General features: G+C 45.7%; 1 pseudogene; it reads right to left on the bottom strand.

The window, feature by feature from the left end:
* Positions 1 to 17,603: 17,603 nt before the first annotated feature.
* LOC124778393 lies at positions 17,604 to 17,721 on the bottom strand (annotated as a pseudogene).
* Positions 17,722 to 18,423: the final 702 nt, after the last annotated feature.

The following is an 18,423-nucleotide window of genomic DNA, read 5'->3' as shown; positions in this document are numbered from 1 at the left end:
CGCTCCTGTCTGTGATGCAGCGTCAAGGGTAACCGCAGCCACGGTCTCGAAGCTCGTACTCCATGCTGCTGCAAACGTCGTCGAACTGTTCGTGCAGATGGTTGTTGTCTTGCAAACGTGCCCATCTGTTGACTCAGGGATCGAGACGTGACTGCACGATCCGTTACAGCCAGGCGGATAAGATGCCTGTTATCTCGACTGCTAGTGGTACGAGGCAGTTGGGATCCAGCACGGTGTTCCGTATTACCCTCCTGAAGACACCGATTCCATATTCTGCGATTGGATCTCGACCAACGCGAGCAGCAAAATCGCGATACGATAAACCGCAACCGCGATAGGCTACAATCCGATCTTTATCAAAGTCGGAAACGTGATGGTACGCATTTCTCCTCCTTACACGAGGCAACACAACAACGTTTCACCAGGCAACGCCAGTCAACTGCTGCTTGTGTATGAGAAATCGGTTGTAGGTGTCGCCACCGGCGCCACCCTTGTGTGAATGCTCTGAAAAGCTAGTCATTTGCATATCACAGCATCTTCTTCCTGTTGGTTAAAATTCTCATCTGTAGCACGTCATCTTCGTGGTGTAACAAATTTAATGGTCAGTAGAGTAGTATTCATTCGATGTAGCTTCGCTGCTGTATTGCGGTTCAAAAGTGCTTCAACACATTATGTTGGTGCCCATAATGCTTTGGCTCGAGATTGTAAATAGGAAGAAAGAGGGGGAATGAAACAGGAGACCACCTCTGGCTTCTGCGGTTCTCCAACTTGCTGCCCGTCGGATCTGCAGCGACCTCCGCCCGGTGATGAAGTGCAAAATAAGCTCCAGTTGCCTCACTCAAATTTGAACGCGTCCCCTGGCTAAATGGCTAGCTTGCATGCGGAGGTAGAAGAGAGTCGGATGGAGCAGCCGCCATAGATTTATCGGCACTTACCACTCTCTCTCACCTCACCCTCCCCATCTCACCCCTCTACCACATCACTCCCACCCACTCCCCTTACACTGCCAAATAACTTTCCTCCCGCAACCACCACCGTTAAAAAAATTCATTACGAGCGCTAATGATGGTGAGGTGGAGCGATACGGCGAGATGGGTCGGCCGCATTGATGTGAGATAGCCTGGCGCACCTGCAGCGGTGCGCAGATTAGCGCCCGGGAAATTCCCCCAAAGGCTTGCGAGGTTTTAAAGGCCAGCAGTATTAGTCTGCTGCGGGAGGGAGAAAAACCGCAGCCTAGATGTGCTTCCATAATTATTTCCCGTCTGACGGCAGATTCAAACTGTATCGTGCTGTGGATATTGGGAGCTTCTATCTGCCCTGTGGTCAATAGCGTTCCATCAAGGGAAATCCAGAATCAAGGCAGAATGCCCGGAGCAGAGCTTCAGGCTTCAGCCACCGCTTTTAAATTCTGTTGCGCGAGTTTCTTGTATACAAAAATGACAATGCATTCGGCAGGCAATTCTGTTAACAGACGTTGTGGAATTAGGATTTCGCCAGCGGACCGCTGACCCCCCCGCCCCCTCCACCAATCCGGCAGCCTACAAAATGTCTGAAGACGTCTGATTACTTTAAAAATGAGTTATTGTGTTAACTACTGGCGTTAAGCCTTTAAAACATTATGGCTGAAAATGCGAATCACTAATGATGTTGATTTTATCACTTCCGTATTATTCAGTCCTAGACCAATGTAGTTACGTTTAATGTGTGTTGGAACACAACTGGAATACAAGTGTACTCTGGATAATTTGCGATTCGTTTTAAGAAAAGCTAGTTTTTCACGCATCTCAATTTTGTGAACCCCCGACGAATACGCACTCCTGTTGATCTATTTCAGCTATTTGAATGGGACCGCATTTTCGTCCTCCGGGAAACTGGATGGATGTATCGACCGAGTGCTTCATATTTTGGACATACTGTATCGCTGGTGTGCCGCTGCTTTCAACGATCGACGCATTGTGAGAGCAGCGGTGGCTGATCGAACTTCATCCATGGACGAAAGCCGGACACATGTGGCACCTGTTGCGTCATCACTCATCATTGGGAACCGTCTGCTTGCAGCAGGATTAAGCTCACGTGTGCAGCTGTTCATGCTACCGCTGATCCCTCGACACCGCCAAACATAGGAACTCTGTTGTTAAAGAGTTGACTGCAGAGCGGAATGGCACCCTGTTCTCTACAGTGACGAGATCAGATTCTATCTGTATGCCAGTGATTGGATGCACGCGTGTGCAACGTAGATATGGTAAGCTGCCTATTCTAGAGCTAATTCTCCTCGGCACACAGGTCCGATTCTATGCTTCACGGTGTGGTGTGCCATCAGTTGCAACTGACGGTCACATTTGGTGTTTCTGCAGGTTGAAGTGCCTTAACATATACATCCATACTCCGCAAGCCACCTGACGGTATGTGGCAGAGGGTACTTTGAGTACCTCTATCGGTTCTCCCTACTATTCCAGTCTCGTATTGTTCGTGGAAAGAAAGATAGTCGGTGTGCGTCTGTGGGGGCTCTAATCTCTCTGATTTTATCCTCATGGTCTCTTCGCGAGATATACTTAGGAGCGAGCAATATACTGCTTGACTCTTCGGTGAAGATATGTTCTCGAAACTTCAACAAAAGCCCGTACCGAGCTACTGAGCGTCTCTCCTGCAGAGTCTTCCACTGGAGTTTATCTATCATCTCCGTAACGCTTTCGCGATTACTAAATGATCCTGTAACGAAGCCGCTGCTCTCCGTTGGATCTTCCCTATCTCTTCTATCAACCCTATCTGGTACGGATCTCACACCGATGAGCAGTATTCAAGCAATGGGCCAACAAGTGTACTGTAACATACTTCCGTTGTTGTCGGACTGCATTTCCTTAGGATTCTTCCAATGAATCCCAGTCTGGCATCTGCTTTACCGACGATTAATTTTATATGGTCATTCCATTTTAAATCACTCCTAATGCCTACTCGCAGATAATTTATGGAATTAACGACTTCCACTTGCTGACCTGCTATATTATAGCTAAATGATAAAGGATCTTTCTTTGTATGTATTCGCAGCACATTACACTTGTCTACATTGAGATTCAATTACCATTCCCTGCACCATTCGTCAATTCGTTGCAGATCCTCCTGAATTTCAGTACAATTTTCCATTGTTACAACCTCTCGATACACCACAGCATCATCTGCAAAAAGCCTCAGTGAACTTACGATGTCATCCACCAGGTCATTTATGTATATTGTGAATAGCAACGGTCCTATGACACTCCCCTGCGGCACACCTGAAATCACTCTTACTTCGGAAGACTTCTCTCCATTGAGAATGACATGCTGCGTTCTGTTATCTAGGAACTCTTCAATCCAGTCACACAATTGGTCTGATAGTCCATATTCTCTCACTTTGTTCATTAAACGACTTTGGGGAACTGTATTAAACGCCTTGCGGAAGTCAAGAAACACGGCATCTACCTGTGAACCCGTGTCTATGGCCCTCTGAGTCTCGTGGACGAATAGCGCGAGCTGGGTTTCACACGACCTTCTTTTTCGAAACCCATGCTGATTCCTACAGAGTAGATTTCTAGTCTGCAGAAAAGTCATTATACTCTAACTTAATACGTGTTCTAAAATAATACAACTGATCGACGTTAGAGATATAGGTCAATAGCTCTGCATTAAACAGGCTGTTCTCCACTGCCAGTTTTTGAAAAAGAAGGCGATGTGTATTTTCAGTACAGGTCAAGCACGTCCTCTTACGGCTGCTGCAATGGAACGTGCCATGGCCACAGATATCATCAGATTGTCTCCAACTGAACACGTATGGACTCGATGAAGCGGGAATTTACTCGCTCTCCGGGCCTTGGAAAAAACATGGCCGAATTGCAACAAAAGGCGCAAAATGCTTGGGGCAGTGTATTGCAGGTTGTCACTTGGCATCTTTGATTGTTTGCATGCGAAAAACACGCCTGCGTTTTCGACAGAGGAGGTACACTGTATCTTTATGTGACAGCTAGGACACTCTTTTCTGTGACATTTTTGTTTCATTTGGTCTGAATCTGTTACCATGAACAATGCATTACCTGTCATCTCATTTGCCAGTAAAATAATCTTACCCCTGAGGATTTTGAATCTTTATTCCATCAGTGTATGTAGTTTCAAAGGGCTTTCTAAAAAAATTAAAAATTTAAGTGAGCACTATTTCCTGGTAGTAATAATTGCTTCTGACTTCCAATACATGTTAATAAAGCTAACGACAATATCTAAAAGTCAAACTAAAAACGAAAACTTGAATGACACGAAAAAGTTTGAAACTTCCTGGCAAATTAAAAGTGTGCGCCGGACCGAGGTAGAAACGCGGGACCTTTGCCTTTCGCGGGCAAGTGCTCTACCAACTGAGCTACCCAATCATGACTCACGCCCCGTCCTTACAGCTCTAGTTCTGCCAGTACCTCGCGTCCTACCTTCCAAACTTTACAGAAGCTCTTCTGCAAACCGCAATATCCTTGCTTTCAGGAGTGCTAGTTTTGCAAGGTTCGCAGCAGAGCTTCTGTAAAGTTTGGAAGGTAGGAGACGAGGTACTGGCAGAACTAGAGCTGTAAGGACGGGGCGTGAGTCATGCTTGGGTAGCTCAGTTGGTATAGCACTTGCCCACGAGAGGCAAAGGTCCCGAGTTCGAGTCCCGGTCTGGCACACAGTTTCAATCTGCCAGGAAGTTTCATATCAGCGCACACTCCGCTGCAGAGTGAAAATCTCATTCTGGACGAAGAAGTTTGATAATATAAACACAAGTAAAAATGTCGATATAGACAGGACGGATAATCGGTAATGGACTGGGAGTACATCGATTTGTCGCAATCGATCTCGGGCTTATTAGAAGAGAGAGTGCAGTAGAATTGTTACCATAACCTGAAGTCGTACTCAGTGGCTCCCCACACTACGACACTAAGTGTAACACCGAAACATTGGCAGAATATCACCTCTTCCTTCGGTGCTGCCATACTCGGAGATGATAACCATCCTAGGTTGTGCCGAACCGACATCTCTCTCTGGAACACCATGCGACGCCACCCGTCAGCAGCCGTTGCTTTCTGGATACGGTACGACTCAAAACGCAATCGTCTCTGTTCTGTAAACTGCAGTCTACCCGTGGGGCGATCATTCAGTAGCTTTGCGTCTCCTAGCCTTTGACAATTTGAGGTGCTGTACTCAGTTCGTTACTGGTACACCGGTGACAGGTGGAGATGTGATCGATCTACGATGCCCTCGGTGCACAGTAGGTACATCCTGCCTGGCATGGTCGACCGTAACTTGGACGATGCGTATGGGTTCCTCCACGTTCCCTATTTAGCCCAACATCGGGCCACTGCCAAATGAAAACGCCACAGATGCCTGAATATTGCGGAGTTCGACCAGTCGGCCGGACGTAGACCCACAATGATTTTCCGTTCAGATGTTGGCAGTAGTTTATAACGGTGTCTCCCTCGAGCAACGTTCTCCGTGCTCCCTCGCAATGATCATTAACTGTCTGACGCACTGCATGCCCATTATAGAGGAGAGTTGCATAAACTATACCGGCTCCTAATTTGTGCCACTGCTGTAAAATTTGTACCTCTTGCAATCTGATATTTAGAAGGTCAGCATGAACTACGTGAACTAAGGGCTTCTTTGAAACATGTTGTCAGCCATGAATTCTGTGTGTTGAAGAGCGTTTCGTCTGAAGACAGCGTTGATTTTATTGCAGTTTTCATATAAATTTTTGTGTAGCCTCTACATAACGAAGAAAGTTACTTTTCTAAGGCAGTTGGATACATAATGTTTTATTTTTATCTGAATATAGATGAAATAATCTTATTTTCAGGCAGCCAAGAATCTACAGGGTGTTACAAAAAGGTACGGCCAAACTTTCAGGAAACATTCCTCACAAATAAAGAAAAGATGTTATTGGGACATATGTCCGGAAATGCTTAATTTCCATGTTAGAGCTCATTTTAGTTTCCTCAGTATGTACTGTACTTCCTCGATTCACCGCCAGTTGGCCCAATTGAAGGAAGGTAATATTGACTTCGGTGCTTGTGTTGACATGCGACTCATTGCTCTACAGCACATCAGTACGTAGCATCAACAGGTTAGTGTTCATCACGAACGTGGTTTTGCAGTCAGTGCAATGTTTACAAATGCGGAGTTGGCAGATGCCCATTTGATGTATGGATTAGCACGGGCAATAGCCGTGGAGCGGTACGTTTGTATCGAGACAGATTTCCAGAACGAAGGTGTCCCGACAGGAAGACGTTCGAAGCAATTGATCGGCGTCTTAGGGAGCACGGAACATTCCAGCCTATGACTCGCGACTGGGGAAGACCTAGAACGACGAGGACACCTGCAATGGACGAGGCAATTCTTCGTGCAGTTGACGATAACCCTAATGTCAGCGTCAGAGAAGTTGCTGCTGTACGAGGTAACGTAGACCACGTCACTGTATGGAGAGTGCTACGGAAGAACCAGTTGTTTCCGTACCATGTACAGCGTGTGCAGGCACTATCAGCAGCTGATGGGCCTCCACTGGTACACTTCTGCGAATGGTTCATCCAACAATGTGTCAATCCTCATTTCAGTGCAAATGTTCTCTTTACGGATGAGGCTTCATGCCAACGTGATCAAATTGTAAATTTTCACAGTCAATATGTGTGGGCTGACGAGAATCCGCACGCAATTGGTCAATCACGTCATCCACACAGATTTTCTGTGAACGTTTGGGCAAGCATTGTTGGTGATGTCTTGATTGGGCCCCATGTTCTTCCACCTACGCTGAATGGAGCACGTTATCATGATTTCATACGGGATACTCTACCTGTGCTGCTAGAAAATGTGCCTTTACAAGAACGACACAACACGTGGTTCATGCACGATGGAGCTCCTGCACATTTCAGTCGAAGTGTTCGTACGCTTCTCAACAACAGATTCGGTGACCGATGGATTGGTAGAGGCGGACCAATTCCATGGCCTCCACGCTCTCCTGACCTCAACCCTCTTGACCTTCATTTATGGGGGCATTTGAAAGCTCTTGTCTACGCAACCCCGGTACCAAATGTAGAGACCCTTCGTTCTCGTATTGTGGACGGCCGTGATACAATACGCCATTCTCCGGGGCTGCATCAGCGCACCAGGGATTCCATGCGACGGAGGGTGGATGAATGTATCCTCGCTAACGGAGGACATTTTGAACATTTCCTGTAACAAAGTGTTTGAAGTCACGCTGGTACGTTCTGTTGCTGTGTGTTTCCATTCCATGATTAATGTGATTTGAAGAGCAGTAATAAAATGAGCTGTAACATGGAAAGTAAGCGTTTCCGGACACATGTCCACGTTACATATTTTCTTCCTTTGTGTGTGAGGAATGTTTCCTGAAAGTTTGGCCGTACCTTTTTGTAACACCCTGTATATTCGTTGTGATTCGACTGTAGGAAGCCGACAAAGAGAAAATGGCGACGCTGCCTATAATGTGCCGCTATATGTTTCCGATACTGTACCGGTACAGTTCGAGAAGCTTACTCATGTAGGGCATTTAAAGAAATGCGTTTACCATTATTAATGCAAACTGCATTTTCAATTGCGTTTCTTTATCCTAAATTAGAAATTAGATAATTATTGGGGGGGGGGCTGTTCAATAAGTAAGGTAACACATGTTTTTTGAAAGCAGGTGATCCGTGCGCGACTCTTGTTCGTGCCGTTTATTACTTGACATCTTGTCTTTGCGGTACTGCCGTCCCGTTTCTTATTCGATTTACTAGCGTCACTAAGTTTCTGCCCTGCCTGCCCGTGAGTGGCACCAGCAGCGCTATCGATAAGAGCACTGCCATACTATCTTTGGAGCGACCGCTAGTATTTCCGCGTCGTGGTGTGTGGGGAGGTCAGTCGGGATGGAGATCCAGTAAGGTCTGGACAGTCAGTACTCGCCCGACTGCTGGGGACACACACATGCATTGTCCGACGGAAGGAGACTTGAGTGGCGACGACTGTTGGTTTTGTGTTCGGTCGGTCGTTTCATCGGGTGACGTGTATTCGGTCTTCCGATCACTTCTGGACCCCTTCAATTGACCATATTGTGGGACTTTGCTCGGTTCCTTCATTGTGCAGAGATGTCAGGTGGCCAATGGGCCGGTGTTCCCTCTGCTTGGTTGGGTCCGAGCCAGTGTCTCCGGGACGTCGTCCATCTGAAGGGAGTCGGGAGCAGCAGTGGAGTCCGGACAGCCATGACTCGGCCGACCGTTGCCGACACGCGTAATCTGAGTATGAACGACCTTGGTTAGTCGTTCGGTCAGGCGACCGCTTCTGGGTTCTCTGTGTGTGTCGACTTGTGATTCGTCCTTGTTGTTCCACGGTGACTGGTTTTAGTACTGTTCGAGTTGTTTGTGGAAGTTTTTCGTGCAATCGTGTGTAGCTTGTGTAGTTTTCACTGAGCAGTTATTTTAATGCTGTCTGCGTGCTGGCGGTGAGTCGGTTGGGAAGGAGCAGCAAGCAAGTCTCCGCTGCGCGAGGCCTGGCTGGGGCCTCTGGCAGTGTGCACACGCTGTCAGATCGTGAGGCGTTAGCTGCGAGAGCAACAAGTTCGTTGCCCACAGAACTTGGACGCTGAAGTTGAGTGATCAGTTAATCTGTTATGAAACCTCAACCACTGTAACATCTCTACGTTCATTTTCAGGTTGTTGCCCCCTTGGCCATTCGGGCTAGCATCACCGTATGATGTGTTGAAGTCGGTGAAATCTTGCTGCCATCTTCCTATGTTGTGATTAATTATTAAATTGACTGTTACTTATTAGTCAAGTGCACCAGCGGTATTTTCTGCCCTGTGGCCATTAACCCTCCAGTTACCTGCCCTAATCGTTAGCGTAGTTTGTAGGCAATGTGCCTTTTCCTCATCGTGTTGTTGCTGTCCAGCACCGCGTGTAGTTTGACTGCCCTTTAAGTTGTTTGGTTCATAATTGCTTAGAGTGGTTATTGTTCCCCTGGCTGTTTTTTAGACGAAAATTCTGGAGGCGTAATGCCGTTCGTATTCTCGTTCTCGGCCGATATTCTCCATCATCGTGCCTTTGGCCGGACGGAAGGAAAGTGGTTAAATTGTTGGTCGGTCCTTGGGCCATCCGTAGTTTGGGTTGCCATCTGATTACCTAACTTCAGCTCTTGTCTGCCTGTCTCACCTCACCCTACGTTTGAGCTACCTTCCTAGGCCGACCTTTGGAACACTTCTGAGCACCACTTGTTCTGTTTGTTTTGAATTGTGATATTCATTTTAGTTGAAGTATTGTGCGAGGCCTTTGGCCGTGTATTAATTCAGCTTTTTAAAATTTTACATAAAGGCCTTCAGCCATGTTAAATGAAAATTTTGAGAATTCATGGTTTTGGAAAAAAATTTGATTTTTAGAAATTGTTCTATTCGAAATTGTTTGTAATCCAGGCCCTAAGCCTTTAGTTGTTGCATGTGTTATGTGTAGCCTTCTGCCGAGGATTTGCGTGAACACCTTAATAAGGCCTTCAGCCGTGAGTATTCTCTAAAGGATTTAAAAAAAAATAAGAAGCAAGGGGTTTATTCTAGATTATTTATCTGACTTGTTGTTCAGGCCTTCAGCCGTTGTTTCAAATTTGTTTGTGGCCTTCAGCCGTCCAATAAGTTAATCAGGTTTCGGCCGTACTGTTGTAATTTAAAAGAACATTTTCTTGCTTCAAAAATTGTTTATTAATGTGCCTTAATAATGGTTGTCCTTCAGACGTGTAGTGTAGGCCTTCAGCTGTTAATTGTTTTCATTGCATGTTTTTTTTTAAATCTTTCTACCTTCTATTTTTAATTGCTTTTGATTTCTAAGCCAGGACTTCAGCTGTTCTTGTATTTGCTGCGTGGTTTTGGGCCATCAGCCCAGAAATCATCTCAAGCATTATTTAACTAGGCCTTCAGCCGTACTGTTTAGTTGTGATCTTTTAAGCCAATGTGTAAATAAGTGGTTCTTAGAAAAATAAAGTTGTGTGTTTGATTGTGCGACTCACAGTAACTGTTTACGGCCCCATCCACAACCTTAACCTTATCCTGTGTGCTGTCTGACTGACAGCCAATCAGGTCTACATCTACATCTACATCTACACTCCGCGAGCCACCTTACGGTGTGTGGCGGAGGGTACTTATTGTACCACTATCTGATCCCCCCTTCCCTGTTCCATTCACGAATTGTGCGTGGGAAGAACGACTGCTTGTAAGTCTCCGTATTTGCTCTAATTTCTCGGATATTTTCGTTGTGATCATTACGCGAGATATATGTGGGCGGTAGTAATATGTTGCCCATCTCTTCCCGGAATGTGCTCTCTCGTAATTTCGATAATAAACCTCTCCGTATTGCGTAACGCCTTTCTTGAAGTGTCCGCCACTGGAGCTTGTTCAGCATCTCCGTAACGCTCTCGCGCTGACTAAATGTCCCCATGACGAATCGCGCTGCTTTTCGCTGGATCATGTCTATCTCTTCTATTAATCCAACCTGGTAAGGGTCCCATACTGATGAGCAATACTCAAGAATCGGACGAACAAGCGTTTTGTAAGCTACTTCTTTCGTCGATGAGTCACATTTTCTTAGAATTCTTCCTATGAATCTCAACCTGGCGCCTGCTTTTCCCACTATTTGTTTTATGTGATCATTCCACTTCAGATCGCTCCGGATAGTAACTCCTAAGTATTTTACGGTCGTTACCGCTTCCAATGATTTACCACCTATGGCATAATCGTGCTGGAATGGATTTCTGCCCCTATGTATGCGCATTATATTACATTTATCTACGTTTAGGGAAAGCTGCCAGCTGTCGCACCATGCATTAATCCTCTGTAGGTCCTCCTGGAGTACGTACGAGTCTTCTGATGTTGCTACTTTCTTGTAGACAACCGTGTCATCTGCAAATAGCCTCACGGAGCTACCGATGTTGTCAACTAAGTCATTTATGTATATTGTAAACAATAAAGGTCCTATCACGCTTCCCTGCGGTACTCCCGAAATTACCTCTACATCTGCAGATTTTGAACCGTTAAGAATGACATGTTGTGTTCTTTCTTCTAGGAAATCCTGAATCCAATCACAAACCTGGTCCGATATTCCGTAAGCTCGTATTTTTTTCACTAAACGTAAGTGCGGAACCGTATCAAGTGCCTTCCTGAAGTCCAGGAATACGGCATCAATCTGCTCGCCAGTGTCTACGGCACTGTGAATTTCTTGGGCAAATAGGGCGAGCTGAGTTTCACATGATCTCTGTTTGCGGAATCCATGTTGGTTATGATGAAGGAGATTTGTATTATCTAAGAACGTCATAATACGAGAACACAAAACATGTTCCATTATTCTACAACAGATTGACGTAAGCGAAATAGGCCTATAATTATTCGCATCTGATTTATGACCCTTCTTGAAAATGGGAACGACCTGCGCTTTCTTCCAGTCGCTAGGTACTTTACGTTCTTCCAGCGATCTACGATAAATTGCTGATAGAAAGGGGGCAAGTTCTTTAGCATAATCACTGTAGAATCTTAAGGGTATCTCGTCTGGTCCGGATGCTTTTCCGCTACTAAGTGATAGCAGTTGTTTTTCAATTCCGATATCGTTTATTTCAATATTTTCCATTTTGGCGTCCGTGCGACGGCTGAAGTCAGGGACCGTGTTACGATTTTCCGCAGTGAAACAGTTTCGGAACACTGAATTCAGTATTTCTGCCTTTCTTCGGTCGTCCTCTGTTTCGGTGCCATCGTGGTCAACGAGTGACTGAATAGGGGATTTAGATCCGCTTACCGATTTTACATATGACCAAAACTTTTTAGGGTTCTTGTTTAGATTGTTTGCCAATGTTTTATGTTCGAATTCGTTGAATGCTTCTCTCATTGCTCTCTTTACGCTCTTTTTCGCTTCGTTCAGCTTTTCCTTATCAGCTATGATTCGACTACTCTTAAACCTATGATGAAGCTTTCTTTGTTTCCGTAGTACCTTTCGTACACGATTGTTATACCACGGTGGATCTTTCCCCTCGCTTTGGACCTTAGTCGGTACGAACTTATCTAAGGCGTACAGGACGATGTTTCTGATTTTTTTCCATTTTTGTTCCACATCCTCTTCCTCAGAAATGAACGTTTGATGGTGGTCACTCAGATATTCTGCGATTTGTGCCCTATCACTCTTGTTAAGCAAATATATTTTCCTTCCTTTCTTGGCATTTCTTATTACACTTGTAGTCATTGATGCAACCACTGACTTATGATCACTGATACCCTCTTCTACATTCACGGAGTCGAAAAGTTCCGGTCTATTTGTTGCTATGAGGTCTAAAACGTTAGCTTCACGAGTTGGTTCTCTAACTATCTGCTCGAAGTAATTCTCGGACAAGGCAGTCAGGATAATGTCACAAGAGTCTCTGTCCCTGGCTCCAGTTCTGATTGTGTGACTATCCCATTCTATACCTGGTAGATTGAAGTCTCCCCCTATTACAATAGTATGATCACGAAACTTCTTCACGACGTTCTGCAGGTTCTCCCTGAGGCGCTCAACTACTACGGTTGCTGATGCAGGTGGTCTATAGAAGCATCCGACTATCATATCTGACCCACCTTTGATACTTAACTTAACCCAGATTATTTCACATTCGCATTCGCTAATAACTTCACTGGATATTATTGAATTCTTTACTGCTATAAATACTCCTCCACCATTGGCGTTTATCCTATCCTTGCGGTATATATTCCATTCTGTGTCTAGGATTTCGTTACTGTTCACTTCCGGTTTTAACCAACTTTCCGTTCCTAATACTATATGCGCACTATTTCCTTCAATCAGCAGGTTGATTTTATTTAAGATTCCTATACACCACATTATTCCCCACTCTTTCGGGTAAAAAATCTTATTTTTCAGCACAATCTACGTTCGATACGACGCCCTTACACCACCTTACTGGGAGGTCCGGAATGCCCGCATGGTACCAATCCACCTCCAAATCCACGTACTGCTACCCGCGGATGGATCTTTCTTTTGCGTCGGGAGGTGTGGGATCCTGGCTATACGACGGGTTAGCAAGAACGGTCGAGTGAAGATTCCTAAGCTCCCCCGAGTGTGTAGACTTGCGTAAGACCTTGCGTTGTCATGGAAACGGGGAACTTCGTTTGTATTTTTGTGGCGACGAAGACGCTCACTGTCTTCACGCTCCAACATGGCAGGAGTCGTAGAGCTGTGTGCGGCTGGCCGGCACCCCATTGCGATCATGACAGACGCCTCGCCCAATGAATCACCGTCGCTTTGCGCACTGCCAGGACTCCCATGATATTCTGCGAACGCCTATAAATATCTGCGATGCTCTGGTTTTCCGCCAAAAGAAACTCAATGACAGCTCTCTGATTGGAACGCACCTCCGTTGCAGACGCCATTTTGAGACTACACTACTGGCCATTAAAATTGCTACACCAAGAAGAAATGCAGATGATAAACGGGTATTCATTGGACAAATATATTATACTAGAACTGAAATGTGATTACATTTTCACACAATTTGGGTGCATAGATACTGAGAAATCAGTACCCAGAACAACCACCTCTAGCTGTAATAACGGCCTTGATATGCCTGGGCGTTGAGTCAAACAGAGCTTGGATGGCGTGTACAGGTACAGCTGCCCATGCAGCTTCAACACAATACCACAGTTCATCAAGAGAAGTGGCTGGCGCATTGTGACGAGCCAGTTGCTCGGCCACCATTGACCACACGTTTTCAATTGGTGAGAGATCTGGAGAATGCATTTTCTGTATGCAGAAACGCCCGCACAGGACCTGCAACATGCGGTAATGCATTATCCTGCTGAAATGTAGGGTTTCGCAGGGATCGAATGAAGGGTAGAGCCACGGGTCGTAAATCATCCTAAATGTAACGTCCACTGTTCAAAGTGCTGTCAATGCCAAGAAGAGGTGACCGAGACATGTAACCAATGGCACCCCATACCATCACGCCGGGTAATACGGCAGTATGGCGATGATGAATACACGCTTCCGATGTGCGTTCACCGCGATGTCGCCAAACATGGATACTACTATCATGATTCTGTAAACAGAACCTGGTTCATTAGAAAAAATGACGTTTTGCCATTCGTGCACCCAGGTTTGTCGTTGAGTACACCATCGCAGGCGCTCCTATCTGTTATGCAGCGTCAAGGGTAACCGCCACCATGGTCTCCGAACTGATAGTCCATGCTGCTGCAAACGTCGTCGAACTGTTCGTACAGATGGTTGTTGTCTTGCAAACGTCCCCATCTGCTGACTCAGTGATCGAGACGTGGCTGCACGATCCGTTACAGTCATGCGGATAAGATGCCTGTCATCTCGACTGCTAGTGATACGAGGCCGTTGGGATCCATCACGGCGTTCCGTATAACCCTTTTCAACCCACGGATTCCACATTCTACTAACAGTCATTGGATCTCGACCAACGTGAGCAGCAATGTCGCGATACGATAAACCGCAATCGCGATAGGCTACAATCCGACCTTTATCAAAGTCGGAAACGTGATGGTACGCATTTCTTCTCCTTACACGATGCATCACAACAACGTTTCACCAGGCAACGCCGGGTCAACTGCTATTGGTGTTTGAGAAATGGGCTGGAAACTTTCCTCATATCAGTACGTTGTAGGTGTCGCCACCGGTGCCAGCCTTGTGTGAATAATCTGAAAAGCTAATCATATGCATATTTCAGCATCTTCTTCCTGTCGGTTAAATTTCGCGTCTGTAGCACGTCATCTTCGTGGTGTAACAATTTTAATGGCTAGTAGTGTATCTCCGCCATCTACCGGAGCTTCATGAAACTATAGGGGCTGAAGTGGTAATATTCCAAGATGTCCCACAACAACGTACACAATTTTTGAATCGGAAGTGGCTGAGAAAAAGTGTGTTGCATTACTTGCTGAACGCCTCTCGTAGCCTGTATTAGAAAATCATTATGGAATGTGGAGCAAACATGAATTGCATTTACCTTTACTAGTCTAAATGGGCATGGCAGATTAAGTGAATGTGTACGCACATAAAACGTGCGTAAGTCGTCAATTAAAAGGTATGCTGAAAATAAAAACGAAAATACAAACAGGGATACAAAAATTTTTGGCCGCAGTAGATCGTTTTCCAATGAAGTTCAAAACGAATTGGAAGACAAGGATGCTGGACCTTAGAAAACTTGCGTTCAGCATTGGAGAAGTAAACGGCTTGTCCCGTAATTTTAATCCGGAAGAAGCCATGGTAGACAGAAAGTGGGCTAAATCTGACCACCCAGGAAATACAGCCGAATCGGAGGGACATGAGTACTTGGCACTTCAGTCTGGAACCGCGTGACCGCTACGGTCGCAGGTTCGAATCCTGCCTCGGGCATGGATGTGTGTGATGTCCTTAGGTTGGTTAGGTTTAAGTAGTTCTACGTTCTAGGGGACTGATGACGACAGATGTTAAGTCCCATAGTGCTCAGAGCCATTTTAAGCATTTTTGGAAGGACATGATAAAAGCTCCAAACTACACTTCTATGGCTTCAAGGCTAAGTCAAGGAGCAGTTGAGCGGATGTGCTGTCCATACAAAAAAGACACTTAGAACTAAAGTTCCGCCTGTCGTAAGGAATTGTTTTAGAGACTTTGCGGGAAACCACCGAAGACACTTATTCGTAAATCAGAGAAATGGCATAGCAAATTGTTCGAGGAAGACATTGTGGAAGAAATGGTCAGATGCACGAGATACAAAATGTGGATTCATGCAAAATGTGGAGGGGTAGGAAAAGGAGTGAAAAAATTTTAACACATCGTACAAAAATATGAATATGAAGCAATATTTGTCTTACAACTAACCTCACTTTTACATGTGTATATCTTCAAGTGTAGAACATGACCACATCAGTAATACAGTAACAGCATGACACTTCAAAACACGAACATACAAAGGTCGTGTGTATAACACGATATTTATGGATCACACAATAACCCCAAGCTTAGGGACTTGAGACGTTAAGCTTGTATGTATTGGTGAATATTAGTTTCGGGGCTATTTAGTTCCAAAAGTGCTATTGCTCAGGCAAACGAAATCTGGAAATTTGTGGTAAAGTGTTATGGGACCAAACTGCAGAGGTCATCGGTCCCTAAGCTTACACACTATTTAATCTAACTTGAACCGACCTCCGCCCACACACACCCATGCCCTAGGGAGGTCTCGAACCTCCGACGGGGGAGCCTCGCGGACCTTGACAAGGCTACCCCGCGCGGCCAGACAAACGATAATCACTAGACGGACATATAAAAAATATAAGGGTTATTAATATTTAAAGAATGGGAGTACGTATTTTTATTTTCACCATGTCTCACAATGGAAAAATTCATCGCAGAGTCAATACCAGTTAGCCAGATCACCTGCCAAGATAATCAGCATCTGAAGTATGAAGGGCTTTAAGAGCTCATAGATAGGCAGCCAAACGTGATGCAAAAATCACGAACGATGTAGAATGGAACGCAAAGCCGGAAGGTCTCGGACTTCCAACACAATCAGGGCATACAGGAAAAGACCGTGCAAGGATTCCACTGGTACTGCACATTTCAGTCCCTTTTGGAAGCCAAGCGATTCTCGCGCTATTGTACGCCGTGTGCGAGAACAGAGAATAGCACTCCGCCTGCATAAAAGATTTAGCGTGGCAGCGCAAGAGCAGATTCCCCTAGCGAAACAATCGATGCGTGCGGGGGTGGCCGCGAACCTGAGCCGCATACCTTCTGTTCCCCTGCCCCCCCCCCCCCCCCTCCCCTGAGGCTACGCGTTTCTCATCGGATAGCACTGGGTGGAACTTCCGCCGTCGCAGCTCGCTTTGGAATTCTTCCAGTTACTCGGTAATGGCGCAAATACAGGGTGGCGGAAAGTAGGTGTCAGAAACTATTTTTCTACTGCGGCTTCTCCTTGTCATACTGTTGTATTGCAGCTGTCAAGATGCTATAGCTCACTCGTCGGTCTCGATTTACATTTCAGATTGTAAGCCCTAAAACTGGAACATTTTACACCAGTTCTGGACGTATCGCACTCAATAGCACGTTTGATCCAAGGACAGCGCCATTCGGAATGACCTTCTCTCGGTGGGCTTACAGTGCAGAACTGAAAAATTGTGGTGACAACATTTGAGCAACACCTCATACCGATTTGGTGTATAGTCTTCCCTGTTAATATCTTTTCTTCCTTTTTTAGCAGAGTGTTGAAATGTATAACGGGACCCTACATGATTCCGGAAAGCACCAGTCAGGACGTTCAGTCTCAGCAGTAATCGTGGAGGATGTGGAATGAGTGCGAACCTTGTATGAACAAGACATGCAGCCAGCAACTCAGGACTGCTCGACGGTCTCACCAGAGGATAAAAAGCACTCCGTCTTCAGGCCACTCGTGGCCTACCGGGACCATCCGACCACCGTGTCATCCTCAGGGGAGGATGCGGATAGGAGGGGCGTGGGGTCAGCACACCGCTCTCCCGGCCGTTATGATGGTATTCTTGACCGAAGCCGCTACTATTCGGCCGACTAGCTCCTCAGTTGGCATCACGAGGCTGAGTGCATCCAGAAAAATGGCAACAGCGCATGGCGGCCTGGATGGTCACCCATCCAAGTGCCGACCACGCCCGACAGCGCTTAACTTCGGTGATCTGACGGGAACCGGTGTAGCCACTGTGGCAAGGCCTTTGCTTCTCCAGAGGACAACGAAAGAGAAATTTAACCGTTTCCCATTCTTTTGGAAATGAGATGACTGAGCTCTTTGAAAATGCAACAGTTGATACGCATCAGATCTGGTTTATTGACGGGGCACACTTCCATCTGCACGGCTTCGTCAACAAACAGAACTGTCGCCACCCACTGGATCACTGAGAATCCGCACGTTCAAGCTACTGCTCCACTTCATCAGCAGAAGTCACTGTTGGTGAGCAATCAGTGCCCAATGCGTTATTGGAACGTTTAAAATTCAGATCGTCGTCCTAGACACTTGGACATTCATTGGAGATCGTGTGGAATGGCTCCCTTACAGTCCCAATCTCAACCTGTGTGATTATTTTTAATGGGGGTAATGCGAAGGACAGAGTCCCCAAAGATGCATCTGCAACACTCCAGGATTTTTGAATTACAATTTCCAGACAGAATCATACAGTCTAAAATAATGTTCTTCAGAAGGCCAATATGGAATTCAGTTCAACACCCTACACACCCATTGCTGCTGAAAGAAATCACTTTGAAAATTTTCTGTATTAAATTACATGTTATCTGCTGTTGCATAAATGCAATAACACGAACCTATCACCCTATATTATACTGTAGAACCAAACCTTGCTAATAGTTATTGTGCGGCGATCAGTATTTTTGTAAGTCTTAAGTAGCACGGCAAAATCACGATGAG

Source organism: Schistocerca piceifrons, chromosome 2, assembly GCF_021461385.2.
Source record: "Schistocerca piceifrons isolate TAMUIC-IGC-003096 chromosome 2, iqSchPice1.1, whole genome shotgun sequence".
NCBI lineage: Eukaryota > Metazoa > Arthropoda > Insecta > Orthoptera > Acrididae > Schistocerca > Schistocerca piceifrons.
This window is presented reverse-complemented; position numbering and strand designations above follow the sequence as displayed.